Below are 16,997 nucleotides of genomic sequence, written 5' to 3'. Positions count from 1 at the left end.
ACTAATCAACTTGCACAGTGCGGTTGTTGCTAGAGACCGAGAATTCCTCAACATCTCCTCGGCTGTCTCGGGTAGGATAGTTGTGTTAGTGAGGTAGGTTATTTTTAGATCAGGATTCATGTGGTAAGTGATGAGATCGGTTAAAGCAGAATTTGTTTTTATTTAAATCTAGTGCGGATAGAATAAGGCACAGTGAAAAATTGCAAGGATAGGGACGGGCCTGGAATTGAACCCCAAATTTTCGCTCCACAGTGTTCAAACGATTTCAAATCGGGTCCTGATTAGACTCCGAAAGTTTAAACTCATTTGATAAGAAACTGACTTGGCACAAACCATTTGAAGTTTATATGGAAATTACTATGGGAAAACAAAACTTTTTGTTAATTGTCTTCTAGCCTTTTTACATATTGTTCTGTCAACAAATTCTATAACTATTCTTATGGGAATTTTTATCAGCTACAACTTTGCAGAACATCGTTTTTCAGCCAAACGTCAAATTAAATAGTTATTAATTGTTTAAGAGATTGATTATCTTATGGCAAGATTAAGCAACTGTATTGTGTGATTTTTGTCCTCTATTCTAAGCGCCATAAACACCAATGTTGCCTACTGAACAGTTGATTGAGCGTAATGATAAGACATCAGTGACTTGAATCATTAATAATTTTTGTTCTTTACAATTGATCGAAAAGTGGTCTTCAACAAAGTTGTAGCTGATTTATCAACAATCTCAGCTATCATTTTCTAAAGTGAAGTGAACTGGTGAATTTTAAGATAGATATGAACCGAAATTATGTTTTCTCCATAGTAATTCCCATATAAACTTCAAATGGTTTGTGCCAAGTCAGTTTCTAACTAAAGGAGTTAAAATTTTGGGAGGCTAATCAGGGCCTAATTTGGAACCGTTTGAGCACTGTGGAGCGAAAATTTCAAATTTTGCATCAGTCTAATAAGCATGTACGTAATTGGTCGATTTATAAGTTAATTCGACGCTTTTGAACAATGTTGGACATTTACCACTTTTTCAATAGTTTCTTGTTGAAAATCAACATTTAGAAGCATTGCTATCGATGCGTAGAAATATTGCTAATCGATTCGTGTTAAAAAATTTGATATTGGACCAGGGGCAGCTGAGTTATTAACGTTCAAAATCTTTCACAATTTTGTTTCCTGTTCCATTTTCGGTGTTCACAAAGTGTACCGCATATAAAAATCACAGACGTAGTCCTACGCCAAAAACCTGCGCAGGTATGTCCGTACTTTTTTCATGGCCATGGATATTTTCCTTTTTGAACCGAGTTTGGTCCAACCCGAATGAATGTTGAAGAATGAAGTTTTTCGTTGTGTTACTTGTTTTTCCGTCACGGTTTTTTAGCTGGCTCGCTCTCCATGGAGTTCTTGGGCTCGTCTTGGATTCGCATCAGACACATTCGGTCTAGCTCGGTTCGTTAGGTTTAATACAAATTGAAACTATAATTTGTGGACTTCATTGAGATTGCGGGTTTCCCTGATGATAAATGGATCGGATAAAGATGTTCTTTAGATAAAGATTAGTTTCCGTCACACGTTTTGAATTTCATTGAGGAAGGGTTTTTAATCATACCGTTCGAGTGGTCCTTTGAGGATCAGTCTCTAAGTCGAGAAAAGCAAACAAGACCGGTGGTTTCTCGTAAAGAGAGTGGCGCTTAAGCCACCGAGTTTCACTTGAACCCCAAGCATTCTTCACGAACGTTTACAAGGTTAAAAAGATAAATAATTTGGTGCGATCTGAGAATCAGAAACATATAATATTTTTTGTATCATGAACAGAGAGAGGGGAGTAGGTATTTGCCTCTTTTTTACCTATTGCGCACATAATTACGAATACGCTCACCAAATTAAAAAAGTCAAAGGGTCTGTGCCTAGGGGCACGAACGGAAGCTTGACGTAGGACCGCTAGTGTACGGAACAAATGTGAATGTTTAGATCTTTTAATTGATCAATCATCAATTATCTTAACTCTTTCCGTTTTTTATTTGTAAGCGTATCAAATTTGTAGTATTTATATCAAAGAGAAAGTTGATGAAGAGAATCCAAGGGACTGTCAACTTGAGTATTTTTGATTAATCTACCCGACTTTAAAAGGTGTATTTTGAATTTTTTGTTATATATGAATTTTTAAGTTTTGTGAATTTTGGTATTAAAGTGTATTCAATTCACCCCTCACAGGATTTCCTTAGCTCAGTCGGTAAAGGCGCAGCTACAAAGCAAGACCATGCTCGAGGTGGCTGGGTTCAATTCCCGGTCCAGTCTAGGAATTTTTCGGGTAGGAAAATTTCTCGACTTCCCTGGGCATAGAAGTATGATTGGACTTGCCACACAATTATACCAATGCAAAAATGGTACAGGCATCGAAAGCTCTCAATGAATAACTGTGGAAGTGCATCTAGAACACTAAGTTGAGAGCACGCAATAAGCTAATATGCGATATGCAATAAGCTTGAAATGCGAAGAAGAAGAAAGAAGAAGAAGGATTTCCTTCAAAATTATATGAATGGGGCGGGGCGAAAAGTATCGTTTGTGCAGAATATGTAAAACAAGAGGGACTTCGAGCGATTGAACTCGTGAGAGCTAATTTTCTCTCAAATTTGATTTTATTGGCTTTCTGGGGACTGAATATACACCCAAAGCGAATTATTAGCGAATTATTCCCACTTCTCTCAAATTCTATATGGATTTTTAACACTTCCTACCAGCGTTTTATGGAAAATGGTCGGACGATGATTAATCTCACCAATACATTCGGGCCTACAATTCCACACCTACTATAGAGATCAGGTTGAGCCTTGATAGCTAGCTGCTTGCGGGAACTGATGACCTTGACAAATGTCCAAATGTTATTCTTAACAAATTTATGGTGGTCCTGAAAAGAACCGTTTTGTAGTGATGGTTGAGTAATGCTGAGCTGAGGCAGTGATGCCACATATACAAATTTATCTGTAATCATACAGATTTTTTTCAATATTTTGATACAGATATCTGTACATACAGATTACAGATTTTTGAAATATATACAGATTTTTCAGATTTTTCAAATAAAGGGAATATATTTTGTATTGTTTTTTTTTTTAATATTTATTAATTCATATAAATAATCATTTCTTCCTTTTGAGCAGCTTGAATTCAATCTGAGCATCAAACCCAAATCGTATTTTTCACTAAATAAATTATTATTGTTTTAGCTGGACTTCTGATGTTCTGATATCTCGTTGGAAGGAATATTAGTTTCCCTTTCTATTTGTTTAATTAACCATGACACCTGGTGACAGATACGAAGGTTAATTAAATATATTTTTGTCAACTCGGTAGACTAGCCATTTTATAAAACCCACAAAGTGGTTGATTACAGTTTGTGAGTCGAAGAATCAACTGGATATTTTTAAATTTAAAAAGCGTGATTACAGAAATAAAGAATATTGCATGCAATTCGACTAAACTTCCTGTAAAAGTTCTGTGTTATGTCCAATTCCAGATAAAGGTTTGCGTAATCTGAGACATAAATAAATCAAATTTTCAGTCGGAAACAGATTTGTATCTTGGAACTGGTACTGAATGTTTTGTATTTTCAGACAGTAGAAGAGACAAAACACTACAAAAAATCAAGATTGTAGGATTTCAAAAAAATTAAAATTTAATTCTTTAGAAAGCAAACTTTAGTAGTTTTTTATTATTCTAAACATTGAACAAACTCCTTCTAAACTATGAATTTGCTCAATGGAGATTTACGTAAATCTGCACTGAGATCATTATATGGAAATTAAACAGATTTTTGTACAGATTTCTGTCGGCCAGATACAGATTAAAAAGATTTTTTTGCGATGAAAATACAGATTGAACTTTGAAAAAATGTGGCATCACTGAGCTGAGCACGACAAGCTACAGATTCCGATCCTAGCTTAGCGGTGGGACTTCTTCCTCCTTCTCTATGGTTGCTCATATGAGCTCTGCTGCTCGCTGCTTGCAGGCAGCCTTTCGTTGTTGTTGTTGTTGTTGTTGTTGAAAGCACTCCTGCTACTGCTGCTGGACTGGACACCACCACTTACGGTGATTGAATGAGCACCGTTCAGTGGGACCGCATCGAATTCGATTTTTAAGTCTGTGTTAGGGAATGCGCTGTTTTCAGACATGCGATGATAATTTTGATCACCATTGCAACAGTTGGACATTTGGTATTTTTCAATAGTGACCTATTGAAAATTAACTAAGTGTTCATTTTAGCAGATTTGTAGATAAATTTCCAATCGTTTGGCTTGTTTAGAATTAAAATCTATCTGCTATTGGTCGAAACCTGACCTCTTTTCGTAATCCTGTACATTTCGGTTTTTTGGAATTGCGTGGATTCTATAGATCCTGTGGAGATCTATCTAGCCATGATGTAGGGTTGGTAGAGGGAAAAATGTAAACTTTGCGGGAGACGATGCCTTAACACTCGAAAGCAATTTTGTGAAATATAAAGTAAAGCAAATCCTAGCTAGTTCTGCATGATGATTTTGTTTGATTTTATTTATTTGTAAAGTCGCCGGGAAACACCAGATGGTGATTTGTTATTATGATAACTCCTTACTTGAAAACAGGCAAAAACTCACAAACAGGTATACAGTGTGATAATTCAATAATCAATAAATTATCTCAACATTTAGTGGCAAACCATTCATAAATTTTGGTTACATACAAAAAATTCTATAATCCACATTAAATTTCATATGTAAGCGCCGATTGAAACAATCTTTTCGACGTCACTACAAGGGTGATTGATTAAACGAAAGAAACGAATCGTGCGTAATGAAAGCCGAGAAAAAACTAATTGCACCAATATATTCAGGCCTACAATTCCACACCTTCTATAGACAGGTTGAGCCTTGATACACAGGAGTGGAACTTCGGATCAGAAATTGGCTCCACAACGCTGCCACAACACATCGCAGAAAAACGAACACTTTTTGATTCACCGATTTGTTTGCACTTCTCCTTCTGTTCTGTGCTTGATAGCTAGCTGCTTGCGGGAACTGATGACCTTGACCAATTTCCAAATAACACTCTTTAACAAATTTTTGGTGGCCCTGAAAAGGACCGTTTTGTAGTGATGGTTGAGTAATTCTGAGCTGGGTGTTCAACACGAATGAGGCTGTCGAGCTGTATGTCGTTTGGAGCGAGGGTGACACGCTTGGCATAGATGACCGACCCGCAGCGACTTACGAAGAGCTACTTATTCCGATCCATAGCATAGCGGTGTAGATTCTTCCTCCTTTGATGGTTGCTTATGTGGGCCCTGCAGCTCGCTGCTTGCAGGCAGCCTTTCGTTGTTACTGGAGAACAATTTTCAACGCCACACGCCGAAAGCACTGCTACTGCTGCTACTAATTTCGACGACCGAACACCACCACACAATTGTGTGGTCGTTGGGAGCGTGTGGTTCTGAGTATGGCGACGAGTGTGCAAAATATTACGCAATTGCATCCTCCCTATTCGCACGCGCCTGAGGATCGGAGGCGAATGCCACTTCGACTTGTTTCGTCTACTTACTACTCTTTGACGACTGTGCTGGGGAAGCAGCATATGCATGTAGGTAATTGGTGGATTTGTTAGTTAATTCGACGCTTTTGGACAATGCTGGACATTTACCAGTTTTTCAAAAGTTTCTTGTTGAAAATCAACATTCGAAAGCATTGTTATCGATGCGTAGCCATATTTCTGATCGATTGGTGATAAAATTATTGAAATTGGACCAGGGGCAGCTGAGTTAATAACGTTCAAAATCTTTCTTAATTTGTTACATGTTCCATTTTCGGTTTTCACAAAGTGTACCCCCATATAGAAATCAAAGACGTAGTCCTACGTCAAAAAGCAATGAAGTCATGTAAAAATATAGACATTTTCTTAAAACATCCGGCATGGATGGTGTGCTATTTTATTACTTTCTGGCCTTCGTGTTCCATAAGAAGCCCATTGAGTCGGCTTTAAAATATGAACAATTAACCACATTAAAAACCAATCAATTATTGGTTCCTAGAGGTGCTATTTAAATTAGTGTTACTTCAGGGGGCCAATGTGTGGCTACCCGAGCAAAGGAGGATAACAGAATGAAATCAAAATGATAACAAATTTAGTTATCGTTGTTATCCTTTAGATATTTTGTTATCATTTTTTCAAATTGTTGATAACTGAGTGATAACACCATGTATTATCATGTACGATGAACTTAAGTGGGCTAAATAAATTTTTTTCATTCTGTTATAATTGTATGATTGGGCATAATTTTTGAGTGTTTTGTATACTACTTGCAGGATTCCTCAAATGTTAGTCAATGTTTTGGACGATATTTTTTTCTTTTTACAAGATCGAGGTTTATTATTTCAAAAATCGTTTATTGAATATTTACTATTAAAGCTCAGCGTTTTTAATTACAGAAAATCCAATTTATTATGCTGTGCTAATTAACTTGTGTATTTGGCTTACATACAGATATATAATTATTTGTTTTGTTGCCGTCTACGACAGATGCACTTACACATGGTCGAATAAGTTTGTGCACTTTTTTAAGGTAACTCTGATCGCTGTAATCGTACGTATACATATTATCATAAATCTTTTTTGTGATTAATTTTACTCCAATAATATAAATTTCATCATTTTAGTCTGTCAATACATGCTCAATTCGAAAAAAGTCAACACCGATATTTTTCTCGCAAGATTTTCGGGTACAGAACTGAACATTATCATAAGTAAATCTGGCATGGTAACTGAATTCCCTTTCAGCAATATGATCGTCGATTATCAGTTCATTTGAATATTTAAATAGTTGTCTGTTATCGAATTTCAACCGATATGTTTTTTTTGAGTGCCACAATCGAGAATGCCATGATTTAATCAGACTATTTCTAATGAGTGACGTGTCGTGGCAAATTCTGTTAAATACGTACTTATTTGTTATTTGCACCACGGGATGGTTATTTCCTGTCCTGAATCTTAAAATCATTCCATTTCCGTTTTCATATGGATAAAGCGATGAATTCCACAGTGCTCAAAAATTCCTAGCACATTCAGCCAGATGAATCACTACATGAATATTGAAGAACATGTTTTCTTTACCGAACAGTTTTTGGAACTCCTGAACAAATTTAATTAGCTGCTTTTCCACTTTATCAATCGTCTTGTCCGTCAGGTGCATGTCCAATAGCTTGAATATACATGTTGATAGAAGCATAAAGCTATCCAAGTATGTTTTCGGTAGAATATCAACCATACATGGGTAAAAATAGTGGAACATCATATTCTCCCAATCATTAGCCTTGTTTTTCTTCATATCTTCAATTTTTCCAGGATATCGAGAAAATAAGCTTGGTGTCCTAATGCTCAACATCCTTTGTTCCACTTCTTTAAGCCTCAGACCAATGTAGTACGGTTTAGTATGGTTTGACGACGCTGTGCACAACTCCCATATTTGCCTTACCACACCAAGCAGTACTGCATGCATATAGTCGAATGGGAAACCTTAACGAGAATGAATTTGTTACGGATCAGAAAAAAATTTTAGGGGGCATCCATTAATTACGTAAGCACTTAGGGGGAGGTGGGTTTGGAGTTTTCCTAGGCTAGATAAAATAAAATAAAACAAAAATCACTTCTATTTGAAGAAAATCTTTCAGAGGAGGGAGAGGGTGGAAAATTTTCAAAAATATGCTTACGTAATAAGTGCATGGCCACTTATACAATTATTTTCATATTACCTGTCACCACGTTGAAATGAGGAATCGATAAAAACACTGAAAGACCTTTAATTCCTTTAACTTGTTTTCCTGTGTTATGAGCTTCAATCATTTGATGTCGAGTTTCTGTATGATTTCTGTTCTGAGTTTTTTTAAACGGATAGCGTACTTGATTGCCAAGCAGTATTTCTCCTTCGTGCAGACAGAAAGAACAACCGAATTTCCCATTAAATTGAGTCGAGTTTTGCAATTTTGGTCTAGCCACCGAATCCAGACAGTTCTGAATGACTACAACTTTATAAACATCAGATCCTATGGAAATTCCAGTGCTCAATTTAATCATCTCTTCACAAAATTCTTTAAAGAATAATGGCATGTTCGGTTCACCTTTGCTCAACCAAATAGCAGTAAGCAATAGGTTGTTCTTATCGAAGCGAATTCGTGGGGGTAGGTTGTTAATCGTGACAAATATGGGATAGCATGGTTTATTGATGCTCCAGCGATAAGGTGCCGCTCCATCCGTGTTGACTGATAGTGAAATTATGTTTCCAGTTACTTCTTTCCATATGTTCTTGACGACTTTTCCTTGGCTTATATCACTCACAGCTTCCAGTTTAACCGTATCTTTGTAATCAGCAATTTCTTTGTGATACTTGAGCATTGTTTCTCGCAACTGCTTCTCAACAGGAATAGAAATGAAAAAGTCAAACTTGTTGTTTCCACAATCCGGTGTAGAGCAAACAGTATGTTCATCTGGGGCCGATTTTCCCATGCCAGATTGACACTCGGTACAATAGTATACTCGAGAATGCTCGTACGGGTCAGGAAATGCAGCAGCAAATGTTTCATAGCTTTCAGAGAATAATTTGCAGCCTGCTATCAAATTCATCATACGGAGCAAATCAACTAACGCTCCTTGTGTAAGCTGATGTTTTATGAAAAAGTTCAAAATCATTAAACGAGCTTCTGCTATTGTCACATCAGAATCAAATTTGTAGCCATTAAATACCATGAAATCCGTAAACTTATCTTTTTTAGAATATACCTTGTTCAATCCAAGGCAATCGTCACGGTCCTGATAAGAAAAATCTTCCATTTCAGCATCTTCGTTCTCTTCTTCGGTTTACATATGCTCAGCGGATGATTCTGAGCAAGTGTCAGTAGAATCCGTAGAATCAATAGAACAATTAAATTCATCATTGAATCTGGTAGGACTATTTGTAGGTTCACTTGGATGCTGAATATCGTTAGTTTGCGATGTAGAAGGTTCTTGCAAATTGGCAGTATTGATAATCATTGAACTCTCACATTCATCCGGGTCTTTCGCAGTAGATTGCACTGTTTGTGAAACATGGTTCTCAACACAATCGGTTTGCAGTTGTGAATTTATCACAGCGGTTTGTTTTTTCTACTGAAAATATCGTATGCCACTATGATTCAATAATTACACTATTTGATAGATATTCTTACCTTATGAACATATTTCGTATTGTAGAATTCGTTTGCTATGTAGTAATGTCTTTTATTTCGCCGCGAGTCCATGAGTATTGCAAATTTTTGATAAGCTTATTTAATTAATTAATACACAAGCTGTAGTATGCGAGTACGACATAAGCCTCAATTAATGTGATAATAGTAACCTCCAATCGCTATTATAATCGGTTTAAATCCCGATCAAGACTGTCGGACTGGTTTGATGTCGTCGTCGGTATCAATTGACACGATCCTCAACAAACATTTGACAGATCTTTTTAGTAGGGACAGCTGACAATGATAATAAAATAAAAAATGATAGTTTTTCTATATTTAGGTAGGCCCATTTCATTTATACAGTATAACTAACCTATTCCACAATTCTGATAACATGAACTATTACTTTTATTTTTTTATTGTTCGTTGATCTTGACTTGACTTGCTCGTTGACTTTTTTTCTTTCTATTTTGCGGAACAGTTATCAAAAGAGCGGGTGACCCTGGTTAACATTCTAACGTCTCACACAAAAAGTCATTCAAAGCTGCGATCTGGGCTGAGATAAAACTTCTTTTTCTTCTTAGAAATTCAATGTTCTCAAAAATAAAATAAACTTCACTGTGGGATCAATAATTTAAAAAACACAAAATTATTATTCATGTTATCAATAATGTGGAATAAGTGAGTTATACTGTATATGCAATATGGGCCTACCTAAGAATAGATAAACTATCATATTCTCTTTAATTGTCATACTCTCTCGGCATCGGCCATCGTCCATCTACATCGGCCAAAAGTCGCGTGTGTTCTGAAATTCGTGAGTATTTTGTGAAAAAACAGTAGAAATGGGTCGGAAAAGAACAACGGTTGCAAAAAAGCGTGTTCAAAAATGTGCGACGAACAAGAATATCGCATTCGTGGTGGATATAATTCCTGAATTGAAGGTAAGAAACCTTGTATATTTTGGTACTGAACGTAACCTCTACATTTTTCTAGGAAGTTGAGCCACCAGCCAAAAAGAAAGCTCAAGTTGATCTTCAACTGCAAACATCTGGCAGCGACTTACAGGCGAATCCTGTTTTCGAATTCGTCAACAAACCTGAATCAGTCACTGAATGTGCCGGTTCCGATAAGGAAGTCACTGAATATATCGGTTCCGATAAGGAAGACGCAGATGTGCGTAAGCTGCCACCGATAATCCGCACATATCGCCGAAAAGCATCAGTTGAACAATTAATGCAAGATTGGGACAACGAATCGTCAGATGAGCAGGAGGTGAATCAGGCAAATGACCAGGAGATAAACCAGGTGAACACCACACCAAACCAAGTAACAGGTAGGCTTTATTTTTTTCATCATATCAGGCAATCAATCAATCATTTTTTTTATGTTCAAGACTGCTCATGTGGAACGGCGGAGGAGGCCAGGAAATATAAAAAGATGGTGGAGTCCCTCCAGATGGATTTGTCGGAGGAAATTTTAAAAACCAAACGGCTTGCTGAGGAGAATGCTAGATTGGTGACACAAAACGGCAAACTACAAGAAGCTCTAACATCGAAACTACTACCAGAGCCAGAAACACCATTCAAAGACTGCGGAGAATACATCGATGCCAACACGTTGCGCCAGTTTTCTCTTGAGGCAGATAGTGATTATTTGTTCATCAAGTTTATCATGATGAGAATTTGGCCTGAGGGATTGCTCGGTAGATCAGTGACGGGACGTCAGTCAAACAATCCATCTGGTCGTCCGAAATCTGTACGACAGGAAGACAAAACTGGAGAGGGCACATCGGCCGGAGCAAGTATTTCAGGGGAGAGTGCTGATGGAACCAGTGTTACCAAGCTTGCGTTGGAGAAGGAAAAAGTGCATCCGTAAGTTTATAAGAAAATTGGTCATATTTGCTTAATTCATTGAATGTCGTCTGTCTTACAGGTTGTCTCCACGAACGTCGAATCTTTTTGCGAGATGACGTAAAAACTGCAATGGCCCGTTCCAAAGCAGGCACAAGTTTGATGACGAGAGTAATCGCGAATGCTTCGCGATCGTGATTGTTTTTGTTAAGACAATCACATTTTTTTGTTTTTTATTGCTACAATACCTGTTAACTTTTTGATTTTAACCTGTTGTGGATTTAATAACCATTTATTTTTGTCCATTGCTCTTGTTAAGTTTAGTGTTACTCAAGTATCCGCTTGGCGATATTGATTCAGTTCTGATTATAAGCATCGATTAACTTTATCGAAAATAAAATTTCTTTTATTATCAAGTTTATTTTTTTCTTTAAAAAATCACAAAAATTATTATCATAAGTGCGGAGAAAAAGAAACTAGTTGATAACTGAATCTGTAATCAGATGCTTTATTACCATATCAAGTTGATAATAAGATCTGTTATGCAATCAGACAAAATACATTGCAGAATTTGTTATCAACTTGCTTTCAATGATATCTAAACAAGTTATCAACATGATATTTCTAGAAGAAATTTTTGTTATCATTTTTGTTATGTTGGCTGTTAATTCAGCCAAGTTGATAACAAATTTAGTTATCAAAACAGATGATAACTTGATAACAAAATTTATTATCAATGAGTTATTTTCCTTTGCTCGGGTAAGCCTCCCCTCGGTTTCTCCCTTCGGAAAAAAATTTAGCTGATTCAGATACATTTTTCAAAATCAATGAATTTATATTCATGGAGCTTCAATTTAAAAATTAGTGTGTCTAGAGGTGAACCAGCCAATGACTTAAAGTCTCTATAGTATAAACATAAAAATTAGCGTGTTCTTGAAACAATTTCAATTTTTAAGAATAAATAATCAAAATCTAAATCCAAATAATTTTCTTATTTCGTTTGCATCAAAATGTTATCAGCAAAGAGATGCACATTAAATTAAAAAAAAAAGTTTTCTTGAAATGAAATCTCGCCAAGCGCTAGTTACGCCACTGGCCATTTATACAACGATCAAAATCGACGCAAATATGAAAAGCACTCAAAGTAATTCAACCTTTCAAATTCCCACCGTTAAATTTTTCATTCCCAAGAGTGCACTTGAACGAATCACTGTCCACTGGAAGAGCCATCTTTTTTCAATTCGGCTCTCTGCCTTGCTCTCATTTCCATCGGGAGGCATCGCATGTAAAAAGGAGCTTTTGTATGTTCTGTTTAAAGAGAAAAATTACAACCCTGCTCTTTTGAATTATAAAAAAATGCTGTCTGTCTCTCTTTCTGTGTATTCCCATTATAAATGATACACTTGCTGATTGCAATAGCGATTCTGCTGTTATGATGGAGAAATACTCCTCCGAGGAAGACGACATTCCCTGCTTAGATGCCGTGAAAAAGGTGCATTCCAACGTTCCGAACGTAATTGAGATCACTCTGGTGTTTGAATGTGTGTGTGTGTGGCGAGTTGTGACAGTTCTTCGGACCCCCGCTTGTCCGTGTCCGGTTTACTGATAAAACGAACCGAAATGGTACCCATTTGACTGAAAGCTGCTATCCTGCTGCAATTGCACATTCACCTTATTTTCTGAGCTAGTGATCTTCTCCAACCGCTACTCCGACCGATATGAAAGAAGTAATCAACGTTTCTTTGTAGATGCAGCTAGGTGTGTGCAATGAAACGGAGCCATGTCGAGGGACTGGCCTGTGCGGGATCTTGCCCCGACCTCCGCCGCCGGTTTTCTCTCTCTTGAAAGCTCTGAAATGGTTTCGTCTGCCAGCATAAATAATCCTCCCGATGGTATAGTTGGATGGGATGGATTTTAGAAAGCAAGAGAAAAAAAGAAGGATTCCGCAAATAGCGAGGAAGATGATAGTAAACAGCTAGGAGCATACCTGCAGCACACCGAGCACAGGCTGGGATTGAAACCAGAAATATAACAGTACACTCATTTTTTATTTCGCAATCTGCCAAACCTTCATGCTGAGCTCATTCGGTATTTCCACTGTTTTACTGCACTCTTGCATGGGCTTAGGGATGTCTCTTTTCTGTTAGCCTAGAAATATTTAAAACGTATCTGTTTGGGAATCATAACATTTAATCCGTCAAAACTGAACACTGAAAATGTCACGAATTACCGGTTCAATAACAATGCACACCCTCGTGTCCCATAAGCTTCAATTTTTTCCAGCATTATTTTCCAGGGGGAAAAAAAGGTGAAGAGATGATACTTTGCCATGAGCTGACTAAGTGCTCCCATGCCAAGTATATACTATGTAGCGAGAATGCTACTTTTACCCATTCAGAGAAGTCAAATAAAAATATGAAATATATGGGAAAGTGGGTGCACCATGGCTACTGCTGACGACTTTGTGGTGTGTGTGGGTGTGAGGTAGGAAACTACTTTACTGCAAGCTCTATCACTTGTAGTTACAGAACTACTGCTGTTGCAGTTGGTGGTGGAGGAGCCAGTTTGATATGAAACGTAAATGGCAATAAATATTTATAATGTTTTAGCTATGCAGCTTCCGGGAAGATTACATTTTTGTGATCTTCCCCTAGGGAATGTGGTTACACTACTGCTATGGCATGGTAACACACAAATGTATATGGTTTGATGTGTTGGGGTTTGAGTGGTATAATGGAGTCACTCGAGAGACGGATCCATCCACGAAGGGGTTCTGTGAAATTAGAATGCATTGAATGCACTTAACTTTATGTGGGTTGTGGGAAAGTTTTATGTTGTAAATTAATTCGTGAAAACTGTACCGCATAATCTACAATCACTAACTAATTTTGTTTGTATTGAAACCAGCTTCAAGAGTTTCAATTTCATGGTGGTTTGTGGGATTCTGTTAAAATTTGAAGCTAAAAAAAAAATAGCACGAAAACGGCATTTCTGATTGGAATGACGTCTTGATCAAAGATGTAGAGAAAAATTATGTCGGTCGGGGAAAAATAAACAAAAAAAATTGTTTAAATTATGATTATAAATATAAATTATTTAAAACTATTATTCATTAAAAAAAATGTTTTTATTTTTAAAGCTCATAAAAATCTAAATTTTTGGCATGTTCAGAACCATGGACAGAACATGAACTATATTTTCACAAAAACTGATTTTAAATGGCTCAATCATTGTTTTCTGAGTATACATTACATGAAAAAAAGTTCAATAATTTTATCGTTCTTGTCGTTCGATTTTTGTCAATTTTTAAATATCTATAGTTTTGAGCATTTGAAAAGTTGACATTTTCATAAGTTTTTTTTTTAATCTAATTTCTAAAATCAAACTATGAAGTTTTGAGATATTTAGGTTTGAACATTTATTTAGAATTTTTACTTAACTTAACTAAACACATCATTAAGCAGGAATTTAAAAAAAATCGAAGATCTTTACACAGCAAAAAATATGTTTTAATATTACATTCAAGAGGATGCACTTCAATCATGTCGAAAATCTCAAGTAATTTTTATTTCCACACAAATAAACAAATGCAGTAAAAGCAACGTAATGTCAGCACATGCACTGTATTAATGATAACTTTCCCTTTTTTGGCAAGTACACCATATTTTCGACACGATTGAAGTGCATCCACTTTGATGTGATATTAAAATTAATTTTTTGCTGTGTAGGAAATGCCAAAGAAAAGAAAATTGAATAGTACGGTGGATGAGTAAATGCTATACAATATAGGACCAGGCCTGTCATGGTGGTTATTCATGGTTACTCCATGAGTAACCCGCTTTGAAACCCGATTTGTTTTTTTTAACATCAAAACTATTTGGTCGCAAACATCAACATGTTTCTACATACGCTCCTTTAATAAAAAAAAACTGTGCACTAGGGAAGTTTTGAACGCTCATACATTACTGTGCACTCATTCGACCAAATTGCGCAGCAAATATGCCCAACATAATATTGGTTTAATTAGTGCCCTAAAATGTTGAATTAAAATATTACAAATTCAAAAACAAACAAATATTCCACTAACAAATATGCTATGAAAAATCTTCTGCACTCTTCCGTTATAACAATTGTATAAACACTTCAAAAAAGTTCCGAGAAGTACAGGAAAGTCCAGAACTTTATAAGAGATTAAAGATCTTTAAGGGTAAGTTCCGATAACTTCAGTGCATCAACACACTAAGGCTTCGTGTTGATACATATTAGATAGCATTTCTAACCATTTCAGCAAGTTTCAAGAAGATTTCAGAAAACATTCGGTTAGTCCAAACAGTTTCGAGAAAATTTCTGATAACTACAGAGCAGTTCTATGAACATCCGGAAAATTTTGGAAACTTGAGAGAAGTTTCAAAAACTTCAGGATTTTTTTTTTTAAATTTCAGTTTCGTTTTATACAATTCAGGGAAATTGAAGGAACTAACAAAATGTTCTCAGAGCAAAGTCCTCAAAAAATTAAATAATCTAAATTGATTGATGAGCGTTTAAGTAGAATAATTGAATACCTTTTACGTCGATTTTTCCTTTAAATTTTTCTACATTTGTATCACTTTCACTTTCACTAATTCACTTTCACAAATTCACTTTCACTAATTCACTTTCACTAATTCACTTTCACTAATTCACTTACACTCTATAGGGTTGATGCATATATTATGTCACGCTCTAAGAGGGGAGTGGAGGTCTAAGATTTTATGACAATGCAATGCATTAGGTATAGGAAAAACGAGACGATAGGGGGGAGGGGGTAATTTTTTTTCTAGATTTAGCGTGACATAATTAATGCATGGGCCCTTACTTTCACTATCACTTTGAACTATAACACATACATATTTAATTTACTACTTGCAAACTGTAACAACCCCAGATTCTATCATCAATCCTTATAGTGAATTAATGGTAATGGTTCTATACATTAATATTAAATTTAAATTGCAACAAGAATGGTATAGCTCAACTAAACGCAATAGTATATAGTAGAAACGTTTATAATTCAAAGTGATAGTGAAAGTAAACAGTGAAAGTGACTAAGTGAAAGTGAAAGTAATACAAAAGTAGTAGCATTAAAAGGAAAAATCGACGTTAAATATAAACTGTTTTCAAGAACTTATGGACCATTTTTAAAACTTTATGCTAATTCCATTGGCATCAGCAAGTTTGTGGGAACCTTCAAGAAGTTCTAAGAATTTCCTTAAAATTCCAAGAATTTAAAGTACGTTTCGAAAACTTCTGGGTAGTTCAAAGATTTTAGGAAAACTTCGAGAACTTGAGCGTAGATCAAAGAGCTTCATGCCAAATTCCATTCAAGAAAATCGCCAGAACTTCACAGAATTTAATAAAACTTTACTAAAAAATTACTTAAACTTAACGTTAGTAAAGCGGGGGCCGATTACTTGCGGCTATCTCGCGGTTAGGGGTAACAAATTGTAACAAACGAATGGTAGGGTAGCGATTGGGAACACAAGGTTTTTTCGAGCAATGTGCTCTTGATCTAGAACTAAGCGACATACTGGAGGAAAAGACGAACATGGGGCTACACCAGTGGGGACCTAGCAACTTGAGATGACACTAACTACTAAATCCTCAGATCGATCCGTTTTAAAAACACATAAATTAAGTTAAAATAATCGAGATTTCGGCTCGCCAAGAGGCCGCAAAGGTTGTTTTCCTCGGGCCCTGAGGGATGCGGATAACTCGGATCTAGCAACACAATGGAGGGTGCATGACCAAAGCACGTGGTCGATATTTATAACCACTACTACAAGCACACAAATTGCTGCCTGCGAGCCCGATTCGAAAGAAATGCGAGTCTAACGAGTAGTGATTGGACATGAGCATTGTCATGACACGTATAAAGTCACGGCTCATGTCC

General features: G+C 36.3%; 1 protein-coding gene and 1 pseudogene across 2 annotated transcripts in view; one reads left to right on the top strand and one right to left on the bottom strand.

Moving 5' to 3' along the window:
• Syn1 (Syntrophin-like 1) overlaps window positions 1-16,997 on the bottom strand; it is a 366,892-nt gene that overhangs the window by 99,075 nt on the left and 250,820 nt on the right. The window lies entirely within an intron of this gene.
• On the top strand, window positions 10,061-11,266 carry LOC135710887 (uncharacterized; annotated as a pseudogene).

The sequence above is a fragment of the Ochlerotatus camptorhynchus genome, unplaced genomic scaffold (assembly GCF_037179485.1).
Source record: "Ochlerotatus camptorhynchus isolate MF236.1 unplaced genomic scaffold, CSIRO-AGI_Acam_v1.1 ptg000406l, whole genome shotgun sequence".
NCBI lineage: Eukaryota > Metazoa > Arthropoda > Insecta > Diptera > Culicidae > Ochlerotatus > Ochlerotatus camptorhynchus.
The sequence above is the reverse complement of the archived record's forward strand: the minus strand, read 5'-3'. Positions and strand labels throughout refer to the sequence as shown.